Source organism: Oryctolagus cuniculus, chromosome 13, assembly GCF_051225735.1.
Source record: "Oryctolagus cuniculus isolate XC-2025 breed Fujian yellow rabbit chromosome 13, ASM5122573v1, whole genome shotgun sequence".
Taxonomy (NCBI): domain Eukaryota; kingdom Metazoa; phylum Chordata; class Mammalia; order Lagomorpha; family Leporidae; genus Oryctolagus; species Oryctolagus cuniculus.
This window is the reverse complement of record NC_142879.1, coordinates 68,033,614-68,055,028: the sequence shown is the minus strand read 5'-3', so window position 1 is coordinate 68,055,028 and position 21,415 is coordinate 68,033,614. Positions and strand designations below refer to the sequence as shown.

Sequence of the window (21,415 nt, the reverse complement as noted above, 5' to 3'; positions counted from 1 at the left end):
CCATCAGGTCCTGGACTTTTCCTTGATGGAAGACTTTTTTTGTACTTTTATTTAATGAATATAAATTTCCAAAGTACAGCTTATGGATTACAATGGTCCCCTCCCCCCATAACTTCCCTCCCACCCACAACCCTCCCCTCTCCCGCTCCCTCTCCCATTCCATTCACATCAAGATTCATTTTCAATTCTCTTTATATACAGAAGATCAGTTTAGCATATATTAAGTAAAGATTTCATCAGTTTGCACCCACACAGAAACACAAAGTGAAAAATATTGTTTGAGTACTAGTTATAGCATTAAATCACAATGTACAGCACATTAAGGACAGAGATCCTACGTGAGGAGTTAGTGCACAGTGACTCCTGTTGTTGACTTAACAAATTGACACTCTTGTTTATGGTGTCAGTAATCACCCTAGGCTCTTGTCATGAGTTGCCAAGACTATGGAAGCCTTTTGAGTTCGCTGACTCTGATCTTATTTAGACAAGGTCATAGTCAAAGTGGAAGTTCTCTCCTCCCTTCAGAGAAAGGTACCTCCTTCTTTGATGACCTGTTCTTGATGGAAGACTTTTGATTATTGCTTGAGTCTTATTGTTTATTAGCATATAGTTCTTCACAGTTTTTTATAATCCTTTGTATTTCAGTGGTGTTGGTCATAATGTCTCCTTTTTCATCTCTGATTTTATTTGAGAATTTTTTTTCTCTGTTAGTCTGGCTAGAGGTTTATGTGTTTTGTTTGTCTTCTCAAGAAACCAATTTTTGGGTTAATGCTGTGAGACAGCAGTTTAAGCCTCAGCCCACAGTGCCAGCACCCCATATGGGTGCTGGTTTGAGTCCCAGCTGCTCAACTTCTGATCGAGCTCCCTGCTCATGCACTGGGAAAGCAGCAGAAGATGGCCCAAATCCCTGGGCCCATGCACCCACATGGATGACTTGGGTGAAGCTCCTGGCTTCGGCTTGGCACAGCCTTGGCTGTTGCAGCCATTTGGGGAGTGAACCAGTGAATGGAAGGTCTCTCCCCTTTTTTCTTTCCTTCTCTCTCTCTCTAACTGTACCTTTCATTTATTTTTATTATTTTATTTTTTTTGACAGGCAGAGTTAGGGAGAGAGAGAGAGACAGAGAGAAAGGTCTTCCTTTTCCGTTAGTTCACCCCCAAATGGCCACTATAGCCAGCGTGCTGTGCTGATCTGAAGCCAGGAGTCAGGTTCTTCCTCCTGGTCTCCCATGCGGGTGCAGGGCCCAAGTACTTGGGCCATCCTCCACTGCCTTCCCGGACCACAGCAGAGAGCTGGACTGGAAGAGGAGCAACCAGGACAGAATCCGGTGCCCTGACTGGGACTATAACCTGGGGTGCTGGTGCCGCAGGTGGAGGATTAGCCAAGTGAGCCACAGCGCCGGCCTAACTTTACCTTTCAAATAAATGAGTAAGTTTTTTTTTAAAAGAAGATGCCAACACCAAAGCTCCACACATGCTCTCTATTCTCCCCTATAGTGTTCCAGAAGAGATGAGGTGGGAAAAGGAAGAGCTTCTATTTGACCTTATTGGTCCTTTCCAAAATATACATCTGATGCTAACCTCCTGCATAAAAGTCTTTAATACATCTTTACTCATCAAAGTGAGGTTTTTAGCTAAGGTGCTATTGTCTACAGGGATACCAGAAAGCTCCACAGGAATATACATCAATTGACAAAGCCCATTGTCCAGATCCACTGACCTATTGTGGGTTTTTGTTTGTTTTTACCACAGCAGATTCACTTAAGCATGTGAGTTCCTTATCTTGCCATCTGTGCATAACAAACAACCATGAGACTGGTGCTTCCTACTGCATTAGTCTAGAACTGGGGTCAAAGCATTTGTTGCTGTTTCTGTATAACTTCAGGAAAGAAATAGTTTGGAACTTGAGGGGCCTATGGTCTTTGTGTGTGTGTGTGTGTGTGTGTGTGTGTGTGTGTGTTTTGACAGGCAGAATGGACAGAGAGAGAGAGAGAGAGAGAGAGAAAGGTCTTCCTTTGCCGTTGGTTCACCCTCCAATGGCCGCTGCGGCCGGTGCGCTGCGGCTGGCGCACTGCGCCGATCCCAAGGCAGGAGCCAGGTACTTATCCTGGTCTCCCATGGGGTGCAGGGCCCAAGCACTTGGGCTATCCTCCACTGCACTTCCTGGCCACAGCAGAGAGCTGGCCTGGAAGAGGGGCAACTGGGACAGAATCCGGCGCCCCGACCGGGACTAGAACCCGGTGTACCAGCGCCGCAAGGCAGAGGATTAGCCTAGTGAGCCGCAGTGCCGGCCGGCCTATGGTCTTTGTTACAACCATTCAATTCTGTCTCTGCAGGAAAAAAGCACACATGGAGAATACTGACATGAATGATTATGGCCATGTTCCCTTAACCCAACTGGGAGTGAGTAGGTTTCATTTCTAAACCAGACCAACCAGAGTTCAAATCATTTCAATCACGGAGATACAAGGAATGACATACTATATCAATATCTGCCTCCAGTTTTCATCAGGTACTTACTCAGACCCCCAGATTTATACCCATTTGATGGGTACTTAAATGCTTCATATACTTTATTTTCTGTGCCTCCTTATACAAGCGTATCAGCACTGGTCTCTCTTCGGGCACACTTATGGTTCCTCTCCTATAATACTTTAATTAATTCTCTATGACATAGATCAAATATACCCACATCTGCTACTTTCTTATGTTCCTAGACTCAAAACTTCTAGGTTCAAAATTCCCCGATTCAAAATGACTTTTTCACTTTAGAATTCTACAGTGTCTTCTACATAACTTTTTAATACACTATGGAGCTGTATATCCACTGGATCAAAACCTCATCAAGACACAACTTTACCTTCTTTGTTATAGTATCTAGGACATCTTGAAAAGTGGTTTAGACTCAACTGGTACTCAATAAATATTTGTTTTACCTGTTGATAAATAAAAGTGGTAGATACTCTTGCAATAGGATTCAATGGCTCCAGCCATTGCAGCCAACTGGGGAGTGAACCAGCAGATGGAAGACCTCTCTCTGCCTCTCCTTCTCTGTCTCTGTGTAACTCTGACTTTCAAATAAATGAATAAATCTTTTTAAAAAAACATGAAATTAGAAGCTTTTAGATCTGCCTTTCAATTGGGAAGCACTGTCATTTAATATTTCCAACAAACCTAAGAAGGGAGAAGTGTAATCACTCCCGTATCCTAGGTAACTGAAGTGATATAATTTACCAGGAGTCATTCCCATTTTGAGTCTGAAGCCAAGGTTTGGATGTAGATGGATCAGTCCATGTGTTATGGCCTAAACTGGCTTTCCTCTCAGAGTAATGCCTCAACCCACAGCATCAGCAGCAACAGAGAACACATAAAAATACCATTTCTTGAACCTTATAGTAGAATCAGAAATTCTGGGTGAGGGCTTAATGATCTGTTTACCAAAGTCTCCAGTTTATTTTGGTACATGTTAAATTTTTAGAATGACTGTTCCAAACCAGTATGCTTTCAGGTAAAATAGTATTTCTATGTTAAGCTGCCTATTCAAGATCCTGGTCCAAAAAGGATGGCAGGGAAAAACAGAAATCCAGAATGTATTCCTCCTAAAGTGGACACTGGAGAAAATAACGCAGACTGAAGATTTTGGGGTACTTGTTATTACAACATCTCATTTCCCATTACATACTGTGTGGGAGACAGATCCCAGGTATTTCACGTGCACTATCTCAACACCTCATGCAAACAGTCATATAGTTCCCTAGATCTGCCCCTTCCCCAGTCACAACAGGAAGAACCATGTCTTCCTAGTCTTGTAAGTGCCTGGCACAACCAAGAGTGTCACCAAAAGGCGCAATACACGCTATTTGCTAAAGGCGAGAGGAAGGCCAATAGAAGTTACCTGCTTTCATGGGCCTTTCAGGAAACAAAAAGCCTGGGCTTTATTACACCCCCCTTCAGGTGACTATAAACTTCTTTACCTCCACCACGTCTGCTTCTTTACCTCCACCACGTCTGCCAGTGTGGGCAGGCAGCGATGAGGTCAGGACCGCTCAGCAGCCAGGAATTCCGGAAGTGAGCCGGGGCCGGCCTCAGACTGCCCCATCGGAGGGCTGGCTGATCATCGCCCTCCCCTCATAGCTGTTGGCTCTTCCCGACGAGGCCCCTCTGGAGTGGGCTCTGCACTTTCAGTTTCCCTCTCGGCCACACTACAGGGCGGGCTTCCCCGGCGTCTTCGCACAGCTGGGCATCGGCTGTTTCTGTGAAGTGCCGGTCAGACGAAGATGGCCGCCGAGCCGCTGGAGAAGCTGTGGGCCATTGCCCCCACGCGGCTCTGCCCAGGCCACAGGCGCCTCGTGCCCCCGACGACGTGGCGAGGGCGCGGGACTCCGGGTCTGCCTGCCCACCACTTCCATGTCACGAGGCTTCCAGGGAGTGCCGCTGCCAAAGCCCGTAGGGGTCTCAGGACACCAGCTCTCTTCTGAGGGCGTTTCCCTCGCTGCGCCCTGGCCGTCCTCCGTCGCTCGTCGCTGACAGGCGTCCTCAAAGCTGCAGGAGCCATCTTGCACTGGACTTGAGCCCCGCCGCTGGGGCAGATGCTCTCCGGCTTCCGCCAAGGGAGGCGCCCTTGCACCGCCGGGCCCAGTCTCCTCCTCCCCTCGTGAGGAGGGCGTGCGAGTCCCTGTTTGTGTGGTCCTCTGAGCGGACTCCATGGCCGCCTCGGGGCAACAGCCAGGACCCCGCGGGCAGCCGCTCAAGCACGGGGGCGCTCAAGCACGAGGCGCAAGGCCCCTGGGTCCGCGTCCACGACTGCATTTGTTGGCCGCAGTGCGCGGCCCGAAGGCGCAGGGCGCGGGCAACGCTCAAGCACGGGGGCGCTCAAGCACTGGGCGCAAGGCCCGGCCTTGACTGGGTCCGCGTCCACGCCTGCATCTGTTGGCCGCAGTGCGCGGCCCGAAGGAGCAGGGCCCACGCTGACCCTGGCCCCGACCACCCTTCGCTGTCTGCCCTGGCAGCTCAGGCGGCAACGGTGTCCGTGGTCTTTTCCGCTCTGGCTCAAGGGGCAAAGACGTTTCTCCGGGCGCTTCCACGTCTCCCTCAGCGACGCCAGACAACGCCGCCCTCTGGAGCTTGGCAGCCTGGGGACAGCGAGGACGTTCTGTGGCGGCCGAGGCGGGCGGTGGGCGCTCGGCCTCCCACACGGGCCCAGCGCAGGCGCAGTGAGCGGGCGCCGCCATTTCCCTGACCAGCCGCTCCTCGCGGCCTTCCCTCCGTGCTCCTGGTAAGACGTGCTTCGTTTCTGTCTCTGCGAATAAGAGGGCATCTCACGGGAGACTCAGGTGTCCCTGCTCTTAGGACTGCTAGCGGGGGGCGTTGGTTTCTCGTCTGTTTTGTTCTTTGGCTGAGAGCTCTGCGTTGGCGCCGTGTTAGTGTAACTTTCTACAGGGTCGTTCCTTTCTGCCTCGGTATTTCTGCGAACTCAGGGTACCTTCCAGCACAGTGATGAATATTATATTATGTTCAGATCTTGTGTTTGCATTGTGTTGTTTTCAGATTCTTGTTCATCTGATAGGCTGTGGTACCTTCTGTGGCACAATAAAAAAGAATTATTGCTCAAATAATTTTTTCTTCTAATGTGACAGGGTTTCTTTCCATGATAAAGAAACTCTATTTATTGTGCCGGAATTTAATTGTTTTATATTTTATACTGCAGTATTTTCTTCCTCTGAATTTTATTTACATATATATTGCGAGAATGGGTTGTCTTTCATTTTCCTCCAGTTGAAAAGCTGGTTCCAATCCCATTTGTTAAATTATTCACAATTTTCCACTGAGTTAGAATTCCTCTTTTGTCAAACATTAATTGATAAAATATACTTCATCTGTTTCTACACTTGGTTTTATAACTCTTCATTAAGAACTAATGTATGCTGCTAAGAAGGTTAATTTTCATCTCTCTCAGAATGTATATTTCTGTCAGTGTTTCGCTTTATTTTGGTATAGTCAAAAACATGACATTGAACTTGCCATCTTAACCATTTTTAAGTGTACAGCTCAGTAGTGTTGTGTTATTTTGTGCACCAACTCTTTAGACCTTTTTCATCTCGCACTAATATTGCAATATCATATGCAAGTGTACAGCCAGTAGACAGTAACTCCCTCTCATCCTTCCAGCCCTTGGTCCTCACATTTCTACTTCGTGTTTGTTAAGAGGTTGACCACTTTAGATACTCGATACAGATAGCGTAGTACAATTTTCTGTTTCTCCTTGGGTGATTAGCATAATGCATTTAAGCCCCATTCATGTTGCAGCCTGTGACAAAATGCCCTTTTTTATGGCTGTGTAATGTTGTATTATATATATATCACATTTTCTTATGCTGTTCATCTGACATTGGGCATCTGAGTTGCATCTACCTGTTGGCTCCGTGATTCATGCTGTGATAAGTATGGATGTACAAATATCTTTGTGATCCCCGTTTTAATTAGTTTTCACTGAATACCAGAAGGTGTTATAGTTAGGTCATGTGATCATTTTATTTTGAATTTCTTGAGGGACTTCTGTTTTCCATAGTTGCTGAACCATTCTACATTCCCAGCAATAGCCTGCAACTGTTCCAACTTCGCGGCATTCTCTGCAGTACTTACTGCGTTTTGTTCTGTTGCTGTGGGCCATCCTGATGAGTGTGAGGTGATATCCCCTGTGGTTCCCCACAGAACTGCTGATGCTGAGAATCTTTGTGTGTGCTTATTAGCCATTTGGAGAAATGCTGAGGTTCTTTGCCTTCTATTCCTGGCATGTTTAAAAGGATATTGCCAGTGGCTTATAATGTTAGGTTGAAAGATTTTCCTTCATCAATTTAAATATGTTGCTCTTTTGTTCACTGGATACGAACCTTTGGAGAGTAGCTTTTTTTTTTTTTTTGCTTTTTTTTTTTTGTATACAGTGTTCATTTTCCTTTGTTTGATATTAAGATTTTCTCTTTATTTCTGATTTTTACTCATAGACATTTGTGTTTTGCAGATTCTTGTTTGATATTGCTGAGTTTTTTTTTTCATTCTGCCTCTAGGTTGTTGTCGTTTCCACCAAATTTACTATATTTTGAACCATTGTTTCTTTAAAATATAGAGGTTGTATAAGTTTGTATAAGTTGTCCATCATTTTTCTTCCTTTCCTAATTACTCTGAAGATTCTAGGTCCTTGGCTCTTACATATTAAATTTAGGATTATTTATTAATTTTTCAAATGCCTTTTGGGGGCATCCATTGGATAAAATGAATCCAGTGATCTATTTCGGCAAAATATATGTTAATAATTTAGGTCTACTAGTCCTTATTTCTCTGTTATTCAAAAACCTTTAGTTTTTCCAGGAATATATTATCATTTTTCATTAATTTACTCCTGAATATTTTTTACTTTATGGCATTTTTTGAAAAAATTTATTTTGTTTATTTGAGTGTTACAGAGAGAGGCAGAGACAGAAAGAGAGGTCTTCCATCTGCTGGTTCACTCCCCAGATGGCTGCGTCAGCTTGAGCTGAGCCGATCCAAAGTTAGGAGCCAGGAGCTTCTTCCAGGTCTCTCACATGGGTGCAGGGGCCCAAAGACTAGGGCCATCTTCCACTGCTTTCCCGGGCCACAGTAGAGAGCTAGATCAGAAGAGGAGCAGCGGGACTAGAACCAGCCCCTATATGGGAGCGCCACCTTGGCATTTTTAATAATATTAATTTTAAATTCATTTTCATTATTAAAAGATTTATTTATTTATTTGAAATGCAGAGTTATGGAGAGGCAGAGTCAGAAAGAGAAAGAGAGGTCTTCCATCTGTTGGGTCACTCCCCAGTGGCCTCAGATGGCCTCGATGGCTGGAGCTGGGCTGATCAGAAGCCAAGAGCATGGAGTTTCTTCCACATCTCTCGTGGGAGTACAGGGGCCCAAGGACTTGGGCCATCTTCTACTGGTTTCCGTGACCCTAGCAGAGAGCTGGATCAGAAGTGCAGCAGCCAGGACTCGAACCACTGTTTGTGTGGGATGTTGGCACTGCAGGTGGCATCTTTACCTGCTGAGCCACAGTGCCAGCACCTTTATTTCCAGTTTTTAAACTATAGATAAAAATACAATTGATTTTGGTGTACATCATCATGTGTAACCTTGGTATGTTCATTTGTTGATTTTTATACGTTGATATATAATTTCTTAAATTCTTTTTATCTACACAATTATGTAATGGCTTATAAAGACCTTTTTCTTTCTTTACTTTCTTGTCTCTTATTTGTCTCACTGCACTAACTAAATTACCTGATAGAATGGACAAGTTTACAAAGTGGAGCACATACGTGATTGCCTCATTCTCAGACTCACAGGGAGCATGTTCACTATCTCGTCATCAAGTGTGGTGACTATCAGGAAGCTTTACATCGACATCTCTAGAATGAGGACGCTTCTTTCTGTTCCCAGTTTGCTGCAGTATTTTGTCATTCACGGATGTCATATTTTGTCAAATGTTTTCATCCATCTGTTAAGACACTCATATCATTTTCTTGTTAATCTGTTATGGTCATTCTGCTGATACACCTTTTCAGTTTTTGAAAACCATGCATAGTCTTTGCATAATACATATTTTCAGCAAGATTTTTGTAGCTTTCACACAGATCAAACAATGCCTTTATTTTCCACTTACTTGTTAAGAACACTGTGACTGGATACAGACTCTAGGCTGAGAGGTTTTTGTTCTTTCAGCACTTTAAATGTTATTGCACTGACTTCTTGATGCAATGCTTTGATTAGAACTTGGCCTCAGTTTTACAGGGCTCCTCACTATGGCACATGCCTCTTTTTTCCCTCTGGGCACTTTTAAGGTTTTGCTAAGTTGTTTTTCAGCAATTTTAGTATGGCATTTCCCCTGTGTAACATTATTCAGTGTCTTTGAGCTTTCCAGACCTGCAGCTTGAGAGTTTCCATTCTATTTGGAAAGGGGTTAACCTTTATTTCTTCAAATGTCTTTTCTGTCACATCCTCTGTATTCCCTTCTTTCTGGGATTTTAATTATAAATGTGTTCTTGCTATTTTTAGTTGTTCTGTAAAGTAATATTCCTCAAGTATGAATTATTATTAAATATGAATTGTTGACATTTTCCATAAAGTACCCCATATTTTATTGAAAAAATTCTACAAAATAATAGATTTAATATGTGAAGTTACTAATTGGGCTTTTTGTATCATAATGTTTAAATGTTTCAGCATGACCTTAAAATTTTTTACAACAAAGTAAATTTATCTTTTAATTCTGTTTTACATAAAGTGTATTTGTCTACTCGTACAGGTGCACGATAATTTGCCAAACTATTCAGAGCTGGATATTATTGAAATTCTTAGCTTTTCAGGTTTCAGAAAGGTAGTTTGTTACATATACTAAATATTGTGTGCTTCCTACAACCTTACCATATCTCAGGGGTTGTGCACTAATGGAATACCCTTTCAAAAATCCAGGTCAGGAATTTTCACTAACATAATTCACGTTCAGCCAGGTTTTACTTTCAAATGATAGAAATAAGATGTAAAAAGCACTGCATTGGAATTTGAATCTTTGATCTACTTATGATTAGTTGTGCTGAGAAGAGTCACTCAGCTGTTCTGGTGCCTTGTATTTGCTGATGGGATGTAGCTAATAATGTCTACCTAACAGGGTTATAGTGAGTATAAAATAGGAAAAATGCAAATAAAATAGGTAACAGACTGGCTGGCATGGAGATGAAACCTCAGTAGATACTAGTTGAAGCTGAATGGTGGTTTTCTCTTAAAGATTATATTTTTTATTCTCACAGTATTCCACATGAAGGAATGATAGGTTTTGGCTTAGACTACAGATGGAAATAAGGGACAGTTAATGATTTGCCATTGAGGTCAGGAAATGAATTCAGATCATCTGACTTCTGTGTTGAATGTAAATTTTGGGGTGAGTAATTCAGAGATGGCAGTATTTTGCATTGGAAGCTAGGTCTCTAAGTGATCTTTGCAAAGTAGGCACATTGACACTGCTTTTCTTGGAGTTACTAAGTGGATTATAAGAAGCAGTCAAGTACAAATGACCCTACGTGATTGGAATTCAGTGAATAGTGGATATAATGAGTTTTGGGATAGAAGCTGTAATCAGTGGAGAGCTATCTGTGATTTGTGGTGACTCAGTATTTCTGGAGCACCCTTTAAGTCCACACACCCCCATGATGCTGTTGCCCCATGTACGATGCAGGACAGTTTGGGTCAATTATTTTGTCCAGCAACACAAAGAGGGATGGATATATTCAGGAGTCCTTTTTTAAAGTCTCAGATACCAGTTCTCTGGAATCACCTGGGAGATTTTCATTTTGTTTATGCCTAAAAATGATACCTTGTTTTTTCCATGCCTCCCAGATAATTTGGAGATCATTTTTGTAAGAGAACAGACACTCAAAGTTCTGAAGGCTTGTCCTGGCTCAATTTCTGCTCCTACTGCAATTCATGTCTGGCACAGGAGACAGCAAGATGATGTCATTACTTGCACTTCTGATGCAACCCCTCTTGCTTGAGGATCTTGAAATCCTTGCATGGATCCCTCACCCACTTCCCACTTCTAATTACAGAACAATGACATCTATACAGAAACTTTGCTATTCCTAATATGTCTACTGTGTTTACGTATTTTTTAAATTATGTACTGAAGATATGTCAAGGGTGAATATTTCTTTAGCAATGAACACAACAGACAAAGCTCTTTCTGCTGATTCTATTTTTGTGGATTATGAATACACCTCAATAATGCCTTTTGTAAAACATTCACAGCTGTTCCAGTGCCCATTCCTAAGCAAACTGACTGAGACTCCTAAATCGAAATGACGTAGAATCTTAAGCATGAGTAGATTGCTACAAGGAAATAAGATTAAGAGATACCTAGAAGTTTGCCACTTCCAATGCCAAGGAGTGAACATATGCAAAACTTTAGGCCACAATGAGGGTCTTTATGATTTTGTGTATTAGAATAGACCTTATTTTCAATTTATCATTACCTCTGAGTACTGGAGTAATCTGAGGATTTTCTGTACTATTTGCTTGCTAATTATATTGTCAGTGCCAGCGTTGTGGCACAGTGGGTTAAAGCCCTACCTGTAGTGCTGGCATCCCGTATGGCATCGGTTCAAGTCCTGGCTGCTTCACTTCTGATCCAGCTCCCTGCTAATGTACCTGAGAAAGCAGCTGAGGATGCCCCAAGTCCTTGGGTCCCTGCATCCACATGGGAGACTTGGAAGAAGCTCCTGGCTCCTGGCTTCGAGTGGGCTTATCTCCATCCTTTGTGGCCATTTGGGGAGTGAATCAGTAAATAGAAGACTTCTCTCTCTCTCTGTTTCCACTTCTCTGTCTTTCAAATAAATGAAAGTAAATCTTTAAAAAAGTACTGGTGCTGTGGTGCAGTGAATTAAAGCCCTGGTCTGCAGTGCCAGCATACCATATGGGTGCTGGTTCTAGTCCCAGCTGCTCCTCTTCTGATCCGGCTCTCTGCTATGGCCTGGGAAAGCAGTTGAAGATGGACCAAGTCCTTGGGACCCTGCCCTCATGATGGAATCCCAGAAGAAGTTCCTGGCTCCTGGCTCTTGGCTTCGGATCAGCGCAGTTCCAGCCATTGCGGCTATCTGGAGAGTGAACCAGAGGATGGAAGACCGACCTCTCTGTCTCTACCTCTGTATGTAACTCTGTTTTTCAAATGAATAAAATAAATCTTTAAAAAATTGAAATAAAAATACAAAACTACCTTATGTTATCTAGTTGTCAAAGTTTAAAAAGTTATGTATGCAGTGCTATTAGCAACTTAAGTATCTTCTTATGGGGAATTGATTTTAAAATGATGGAAAATCAATATAAGGCAATTCTATGCAAAATTAAAAGGACAAAGTAGGTTTTCTTATATTGTCATGGAAAGATCTTTAAGACTTATTTTAAGGGACAAGAAATTGTTAACATTTTGTACAAACCGGTCCCTGTTTACAAAAGAGCAACAAGAGGTAAGTATTGGTATAGAGGTTAAGACATCACTTGGGATGGCTGTATCCCAGCTTAGAGTGCCTGGGTTTGAGTCCTGCCTTCGATCCCAGTTCTGTGTTCTTGCTACAGCAGACCTTGGGAGGCAGCATATAGGGGCTCAAGTTTTTGAGTCCTTGTCATCCAAATGGATTCAAATCTTGGATTCTGGCTTTGACCTGGCCCACCCAGGTCACTTAAGGGATAAACCAGTGGATGGAAAATGTATGTGTGTGTGTGTGTGTGTGTGTGTGTGTGTTTCTTCCTGCCTTTAAAATAAAATCACAACAAAACTTATGTATATGTATATGTAAATATTTTCTGCTTTTTCCTAGAATTTTAACTGGACAACCAGTGAAAGGATCAAGTTTACTTTGCATCTCTTTGAACATTTCCTCTGAGGACTCAAAGACATTCCCATCTGTCTATCAGAACTTACCAGGTTAAGTTCCTCTCTGGTACTGTCATGCTTTTATTATTATTATTATTATCATTATTAATTTAATGAACACATTGGTATGCGCTGAGTATTCTGTTCCTGATTGTTCCTTACTATTAATGTTTGAAATGTTACCTTTAGAGATTTGAGACCTTTGTGTCTGGAAGGTTCTATTCATTAGGACATATAACATCTGATTAAGAAACAGGTAAGATCATTGAGCTTTGTCTGAGAATGTATTACTGTGTGTCAGTTGATATTAGTTCAGTATTAATCCCAGTGACCCCTAAATGATGTGGAAGAGGGGAGGTGGACATGCAGGGAGATGGTAAAATTGATCGACGAGGAAATAAAACCAATCATCTGAGCACCTTTGCAGAGTCGGTTGGTTTCATCATCTGGCAAGCATTTGGATGCACCTTTATTTTTTTTTTTAATCTATTACCACTCATGTAGCCCATCCCCATTGTGTCCTTACTTCCCTTCTTGTCAAATTAGCAATGTTATAGTCATTGCTTTGCATAAATCCTCAACTCCTGTTACTTCTGCCCACTCCTCGCCTGGACAATGGCAGTGAGATACATCTCTGGTCTTCTTTTCCCTATACCTGAGCAGCTGAATGTGGCTCAGGAAAAGCTCACAAATCATGAGGATTGTCCAATGTCCACTAAAGACTGCCAATCTCAGTAGGCCCTCTGCTCTGGCCTCATTGCCATGATCATTTCCTCATTTCCTTGTTCAGATAACTCTTCTTCTCTTATCCAGAGAAGACCATTTCCCATCACTGTCCTTTTCTGAAACTAGTACCTGGGGCCAGTATTGTGGTACTGTGGGTTAAGCCACTGTTTGCAATGCCAGATGCTTCAAGGAGTTCTGGTTCAAGTCCTTGATGCTCAGCTTCCAATCCAGCTCCCTGTTAATGCATCTATGAAAGCAACAGAAGATGGCCCCAGTACTTGGGCGCCTGCCACTCACATTGGAAACCCAGATGAAGTTTGGGGTTCCTGCCTTTGGCCTGGACCAGCCCCAGCTTTTGTGGCCTTTTGGGGGAGTGAACCAGAGGGTGAAAGACCTTTCCCTTTACCTCTTTCTCCCTGTAACTCTCCTGTTCAATTAAAAAAATTTTGAAAAAAAAAATTAGTGTATCATCACTGATGTTTCCTCTCAATGAATGACTTTTGAGTCTGATTGAGACAAAACAAGTGGTCTTAAGAGAACATCCTTGACTTCCCCACCAAAGAAATCTACCATTCTTCTTTCCTTTTAACCCATGTACCACAGATTTTCTTTAGTTACAAAGTATGACAGTTTATGCTCATTTCTTCTCAGTACCCTAGAATCTTGTACTGCAGCCTTCTCTCTCATGTACCTTGGATTTCTCTTCTTTATTCTTTGGATTACGAATGTTATCACCTATATATGCTTCATTTCTTCTCACCTGTAAACAAATATACAACTGCAACTCCCAAGCCTCTGCAGATCACCAACAATCACTTTATGTCTCTGTTATCCTTTATAGAAAAATATCTTAAAAGCCTCTCTACTTCTTTACTTCTGATATCCTATACTAAAATTAATACCATCCTATATAAGTGCGTACGTTTTTAAATATGTGCAAAATGGTTTCTGTTCCATGTTTTTCTTTGATGTTCAAATTCTCTCCTTTGCCTCTTAGGGATGATAGATTCTACACGTTGAACAAAAGTTGAGCTGTAAATAGTTTCCAAGAGGAGGATTAAAGGGTATAGGAGGCCTTTATTTCTTTTATGTAGCATTATTCTCTATGCACTTCAACTTTCTTATTGAATATATATAATGTTAAAATATATGGACAATGGTAACCTGAACAAGTAAATGTAGCCCGGATTTACTTCAGTTTTTTTTTCTTCCTTATGGCTCTGATTTGTGTATGTGTGTCTTTTTTTTTTTTTTTTTTTTTTTTTTTTTTTTTTTTTTGGACAGGCAGAATGGACAGTGAGAGAGAGAGACAGAGAGAAAGGTCTTCCTTCTGCCGTTTGTTCACCTTCCAATGGTCGCCACGGCCGGTGCACTGCGGCTGGCGCATCGTGCTGATCCGAAGCCAGGAGCCAGGTGCTTCTCCTGGTCTCCCATGCGAGTGCAGGGCCCAAGCACTTGGGCCATCCTCCACTGCACTCCAGGGCCATAGCAGAGAGCTGGCCTGGAAGAGGGGCAACCGGGACAGAATCTAGCACCCCGACTGGGACTAGAACCTGGTGTGCTGGCGCCGCAAGGCAGAGGATTAGCCTATTGAGCCACGGCACCAGCCTGTGTGTGTTATTTTTTATTTATTTTTTTCTGAAACAACTTTTTATTAAAACAGCAAAGCAGAATTACAACACAATTTATTTATTTTTTTAACTTTTATTTAATGAATATAAATTTCCAAAGTACAGCTTATGGATTACAATGGCTTTCCCCCCCATAACTTCCCTCCCACCCGCAACCCTCCCCTTTCCCTCTCCCTCTCCCCTTCCATTCACATCAAGATTCATTTTCAATTCTCTTTATATACAGAAGATCAGTTTAGCATATATTAAGTAAAGATTTCATCAGTTTGCACCCACACAGAAACACAAAGTGAAAAATACTGTTTGAGTACTAGTTATAACATTAAATCACAATGTACAGCACATTAAGGACAGAGATCCTACATGAGGAGTAAGAGCACAGTGACTCCTGTTGTTGACTTAACAAATTGATACTCTTGTTTATGGCATCAGTAATCACCCTAGGCTCTTGCCATGAGTTGCCAAGGCTATGGAAGCCTTTTGAGTTCACCGACTTTGATCATATTTAGGCAAGGTCGTAGTCAGAGTGGAAGTTCTCTCCTCCCTTCAGAGAAAGACAACACAATTTAAATATCTGTCAATTAGGTCACAAAAGGGATGCAAAATGTTTGCAGTGTAACTACTATATATACATACATCAAATCTTGCACTATTACAGTAAGATTATTCCATGATTAAAAGTAGCCAAATCTAGTAATCATAAACTCTATTATTTGATCTCTTTTCCTAGAACATTTAAAAAACATTTTTAATTTACTTGAAAGTTGGAGTTATACAGAGAGAGAGGAGAGGCAGAGACAGAGGTCTTCCATCTGCTGGTTCAGTCCCCAATTGGCTGCAACGGCCAGAGCTGCACCCATCCGAAGCCAGGAGCCAGGAACTTCCTCCTGGTCTCCCACAAGTGTGTAGGGGCCCAAGGACTTGGACCATCTACTGCTTTCCTAGGCCATAGCAGAGAGCTGTATTGGAAGAGGAGCAGCTGGGACTAGAACTGGCGCCCATATGGGGTGCCAGCGCTTCAGGCTAGGGCGTTAGCCCACTGTGCCACAGCACCGGCCCCTTCCTAGAACATTTTAATATTACTTCTGACAATGATTATTCCCTTACCAAACAGTCTACAAACTAAGTTTTAAAAAATTGTTAAAGGATAATGAAAACTCTGCAAACCAAGTTGACTTTACAGAAAGTTCTGTGAGAACAAGTAAGATAAAATACTGAGCAAGGTTATCAATTAGTGCACCCGTGAAATTGTCCCAGTTTATTCATAATTCTGATAATATATTGAAGGAGTTTTGCTGTTGATCTTCTAGGTTTTACAAATAAAGCTTGAGTCCAAATTCTTTGTAACTGCTCGCTTCTGGTGGTGGCTTAATGTAAGATCAAACAGTCCCTTTTCAGATCTATTCCCCAGAATATGTTCTCTGCACCAGAGATCACACAAATCTCAAGTGAAAACATTGTTTCACTACTGTTTCCTAAGTACCTTTACACCCTATTTTATTTTTTCCTCAAGACTTTCTATTTTTAAGCGCACACATGGCTAGAACTCCTATCTTTTCAGAAACCAAGTAGGTTATCTTGTACAAAAGGAAGCTTTTAACAATTCTGACAATTTACTTTCAAGGAAAAATCATTTTTTAAGCTTCCATCTGTTTTCAGTTGATTAAAGAGAAACCAGCGATCCTATCATATTACTAAATATCACAAATGACAGTCGCTAGCTGAGAAAATATCTTCTCTTGGTTAATTTTTTTTTTGACAGGCAGAGTTAGACAGAGAGAGAGAGAGAGAGAAAGTTCTTCCTCTTCCCTTGGTTCACCCCCCAAATGGCCACTATGGCTGACGCGCTGTGTTGATCTGAAGCCAGGAGCCAGGTGCTTCCTCCTGGTCTCCCATGCAGGTGCAGGGTCCAAGCACTTGGGCCATCTTCCACTGCCCTCCCGGGCCACAGCAGAGAGCTGGACTGGAAGAGGAGCAGTTGGGACAGAATCCAGCACCTCAACTGGGACTAGAACCCCTGGGTGCCTGCGCCGCAGGCAAAGGATTAGCCAAGTGAGCCACTACGCCAGCCCTCTTGGTTAAGTTTTAACAATTAGGGTTCAGGTTACAACATAGATGATTAACTATTAATATTACTTTTTTTTTTACTTTTACAAATGTCAAACTGTTTTCCTTGGGGAAGGCAGTGGGAAGGAAGAGGCAAATGGAACAGAGGTACAACATGGTGGACAAGTGCATAAAGCTGTGCATTCAGGACATGATTTTGGTTGCTTTTTCACAATATGGTGGGTTTTTCTTGTATATCTTACTAAACCTATAATAAAAGACAGCTTTAAGCCTATAAATCAAAGTAAAGTCGATAAAACATTCATGTTCAAGTTTCAGAAGTATATGCAATTCTAATTATAAAGTCTCTACAATACATTTGCACATTTTCATAGACTAACCTAATAAGCAAACTTGTGGAAATCTCTAGTTAAGTAGTTAATTTTGCCTACATCTGACATTATCTTCAGAAATACTCAGTGAAACCACAAATAAAAGTACTGTAACTTTTGGAATTATCAAAGTTTTAGAGGAAAAAAAAAGGTCAGCAGCAACTCCGTGAAAGAGAAGGGACATCAGTCCCACTTCCTTTTGGTTTTCGTGTCAGCTGTTTGAAAAACACTGTAAGCTGACATGAGGTTTTCTATATACTGTCCAAGGACTTGGTTTTCTGATTTAAACTTCAGATTTTCTTCCTTAACTGCATCTACTCTTGCAGAGAGTGTGTGTTGGAGTTCCAACACAGGATTAACAAGTTACCATTTTTCCGCCAGTTTCACCTGATTTTCAGCATCAACTGTATCCATGTCAGCATTCATCATCTTGGGGTTTGGATGCCAAATCCTTGATGACTGTTCTTCCTTTTGAGGCTCCGGGGAAGGGGAGGTCTTGGGAGGATGCTTCAGGCCAGGGGACTTGAAACAACTGATACTCATTTTTTGTTTCTTTAAACTGTTTCAATATTAATTAGATTTTAACAGATTCATTGTGCTTTGTAGATACAATTGTAAGAACCCAATGCTATTCCCTTCCTCCCTCCGTCCCTCCTCCTCTTTCCCTCCCAACCTCCTTTCTTTTCTCTTATTTTTTTTTCTAATTTTCATTCTATTTAAGGTATACAAATTTCATGTATTTCATATATACAGATTTAGGAACATAGTGATACTTCCCACCCTACGCCCCCCATGCTGCAACCATTCTTCTTCCTCCCCCTCCTATTCCCACTCTTGATTTTTACGAAGATCCATTTTCAGTTAACACTACTACACTCAATAAAGAATTCAAAGAATAGTTTGAAAACAAAAACACTGTTGCTAAACAGTGGAGACAAGGTTCTGTACTGCCTCTGGGTTTTTGTTGTTGTTGTATAAGATTGCTTTAGTTATTTGGAGTCTCCTGTGTTTCCATATGAATTTCAGCATTGTTTTTTTCTATATGTGAGAAGAATGTCTTTGGTATTTTGATCAGTGTCCCATTGAATCTGTAAATTGATTTTGGAAGTGTGGACATTTTGATGACATTGATCCTTCCAATCCATGAACATGGAATATTTTTCCATTTTTGGAACCATCCCTGAATGCCAGGGATAAATCCTATTGGGCTGGGTGAAACATCTTTCTGATGTGTTCTTGGATTCGATCAACTAGTATTTTGATGGCGATTTTTGCATCTATGTTCATTAGGGAAATAAGTCTGTAGTTCTCTTTCACTGTTGTATCTTTTTCAAGTTTAGGAATTAAGGTGATGCTGGGCTTCATAGAAAGAGTTTGAGAAAATTCTCTCCTTTCAGTTGTTTTGAATAGGTTGAGAAGAATTATTTCTTTTTAAATGTCTGGTAGAATTCAGCAGTGAAGCCACCCAGTCCTGAGCTTTTCTTTGCTGGGAGGGTTTTTAGTACTGATTGAATTTCATCTTGGTTATTGTTCTGTTTAGGTTTTCTATGTCTCATGAGACAAAATAGGTAGATTGTATATGTCCAGGAAACTACCTATTTCTCCTAGGTTTCCTGATTTGTTGGCATACAGCTCTTTGTATTAATTTTCTTTTTTTTTTTTAGACAGGCAGAGTGGACAGTGAGAGAGAGGGAGAGACAGAGAGACAGAGAGAAAGGTCTTCCTTTACTGTTGGTTTACCCCTCAATGGCCGCTGATCCGAAGCCAGGAGCCAGGTGCTTCTCCTGGTCTCATATGCGGGTGCAGGGCCCAAGCACTTGGGGCATCCTCCACTGCACTCCCTGGCCACAGCAGAGAGCTGGCCTGGAAGAGGGACAACCAGGACAGAATCCGGCACCCCGACAGGGACTAGAATCCCGTGTGCCGGCGCCGCAAGGTGGAGGATTATCCTATTGAGCCGCGGCGCTGGCCTGTATTAATTTCTGATGATTCTTTTTATTTCTGTGGTATCTGTTGTTATATTTCCTTTTCCATCTCTGATTTTATTGCTTTGAGTCTTCTCCCTCTTTTTTTGGTTAATTGGGCCAATGATGTGTTAGTTTTGTTTATTTTTTCAGAAAACCAGCTCTTCACTTTGCTGATCTTTTGTATTGCTGTTTTGGTTTCATATGGTTCATTTCTTCTCTAATTTTAATTGTTTCTTTTCTGCTACTAGTTTTGGGTTTGATTTGCTTTTTTTCCTAGGTCTCTGAGATACATTGATAGCTTTTTTATTTGATGCTTTTCCAACTTCTTGATGTAGGCTCCAATTGCTATAAACTTTCGTCTTAACACTGCAGACACATGGAGACTGAACAACATGCTCCTTCATGAACAGTGGGCCACAGAAGAAATCGAAAGAGAAATAAAAAAAAATCTCAGGAAACAAATGAAGACGACAACACAACATATCAAAACTTATGGGACACAGCAAATGCAGTGTGATGATCCAAAGCCATACTGCTTTCCAGGTCATAGCAGAGAGCAGGATTGGAAGTAGAACAGCCAGCACTCAACCAGAGCCCACAACACGGGCTCCTAGAAGTAGAATTGTAAATCCATTAGTCATGTCCAATTATTTTAGACAGCACATATATTTATAGTATAGGGCATATACAAATCACTCATTATACTACCACTAAAGAACATTAATGCTATGAATATGATATACTTACTTTCCAGGTCTCCCAGGCAGGTGCAAGGACCCAAGGACTTGGGCCATCTTTCACTGTTTTCCCAGGCCATAGCAGAGAGCTGGATTGGAAGTGGAGCAGCTAGGACTAGAACTGGCAGCAGTATGGGATACCTGCATTGCAGGTGGCAGCCTTACCCACACATCACAGCTCCAGCACCTGCTGTGGCAGTTTCTTTACAACCACTGCCTTCACGGAGTCTCAGAAGTATCTTGGGGAGACCCCAGATCTAGAGCCTCCTGTGGGCCCTGATGAGAGAGGAGAATGTTCTTTACCCTGGTGTACAACTGTACATTTTCTAACAATGTAGGTAAGAGATCAGAGTCCACTAGGACTTCTCTTTTAAGCCTTGACTATTCAGCAGCCCTGTTGAAATGAGTTGTTCATTTACCCATGAGCAGCTGCATGCAGGATCATTTTGCTTATGGTGTCAAACTGAGTGGATCTGGCTAAAGAACTCTTGTATTTTTGTTTAATTCAATGATTCCTCTGTGTCATTTTCCCCTTCTTCTAGGCAATAGCACTCAGTCCCCAAACCACTAGAATTTCGCCATAGAAATGACTGAGAAATTCAATCTGCATCATAAAATGCAGCTCAGTTCTAACAGCAGGCAATCCTTCCTGTGCCTTCTGCTGATTTCTCTTACATGTGACCCTAATGCCTATTTTGGCACATCATGTCACGGCTGTGAAACATAGTCAGGCCCTCCTATTTCTCTTCTCTTATGAGCTCCCTGCAGGGCTGCCAGAAATAGTCATATTCATGATTGTCAGGCCCTGGCCATAGCAATCACAATGCCTTCACATCAGAGCAGGGGCCAGTCTCTGCTCCCTGTCCTAGTGAGATGTGGAGGAATGGATGAGGCTTTGTCAGAGGGTCAAAAAAGAAATGAAGAGTGACATTGGAAAGGGGCAAACATTTGGTGCACAAATGGAAAATTGCCATGACTGGGAGGGATTCTCTGTCTCTCAGACACACATATACAGAGATGCACACATGGCCCTCCCACACATTCCCATGCATACATATACACATTGATACACACAATCACATAAGTGGGCACATTCCCCCACACGTACACATACACACATGCACGTGCATACAGGAGTGACATTGTAATCAGTAGAACTCTTGTCATGCATTCCTATATCCAGTTCAATGGGCCAGTAGGACTATTGAATATTTACTGGTCCCTTGTGTGAACTATAATGTATGTGCTTTTTGTTGATCAGATCTGCATTATTGATTTTTTTAAAGATTTACTTATTTATTTGAAAGAGTAACAGAGAGGAAAGGCAGAGACAGAGAGAGAGGTCTTCCATCTGATGGTTCACTCCCCAGTTGGCTGCAACACCCGGAGTGCGCCGATCCAAAGCCAGGAGCCAGGAGCTTCTTCTGGGTCTCCCACGTGGATGCAGGGGCCCAAGGACTTGGGCCATCCCCTACTGCTTTCCCAG

The 21,415-nt window shown here is 42.2% G+C and overlaps 1 protein-coding gene and 1 pseudogene across 6 annotated transcripts in view; one reads left to right on the top strand and one right to left on the bottom strand.

Moving 5' to 3' along the window:
- The window catches only part of LOC103350904 (uncharacterized), a 326,018-nt gene that overhangs the window by 28,437 nt on the left and 276,166 nt on the right, over window positions 1-21,415 (top strand). For 5 of the 6 annotated variants that reach the window (XM_089311708.1, XM_089311709.1, XM_089311711.1 and 2 more), the window contains exon 3: window positions 12,375-12,497. The gene's annotated coding sequence lies outside the window, so the exon portion shown is untranslated. Of the gene's footprint in view, window positions 1-10,700; window positions 11,705-12,374; window positions 12,498-21,415 lie in introns of those variants that run through there. The other variant, XM_070055653.2, reaches the window with a different exon arrangement.
- Window positions 16,933-18,487, bottom strand: LOC149122645 (short coiled-coil protein B pseudogene; annotated as a pseudogene).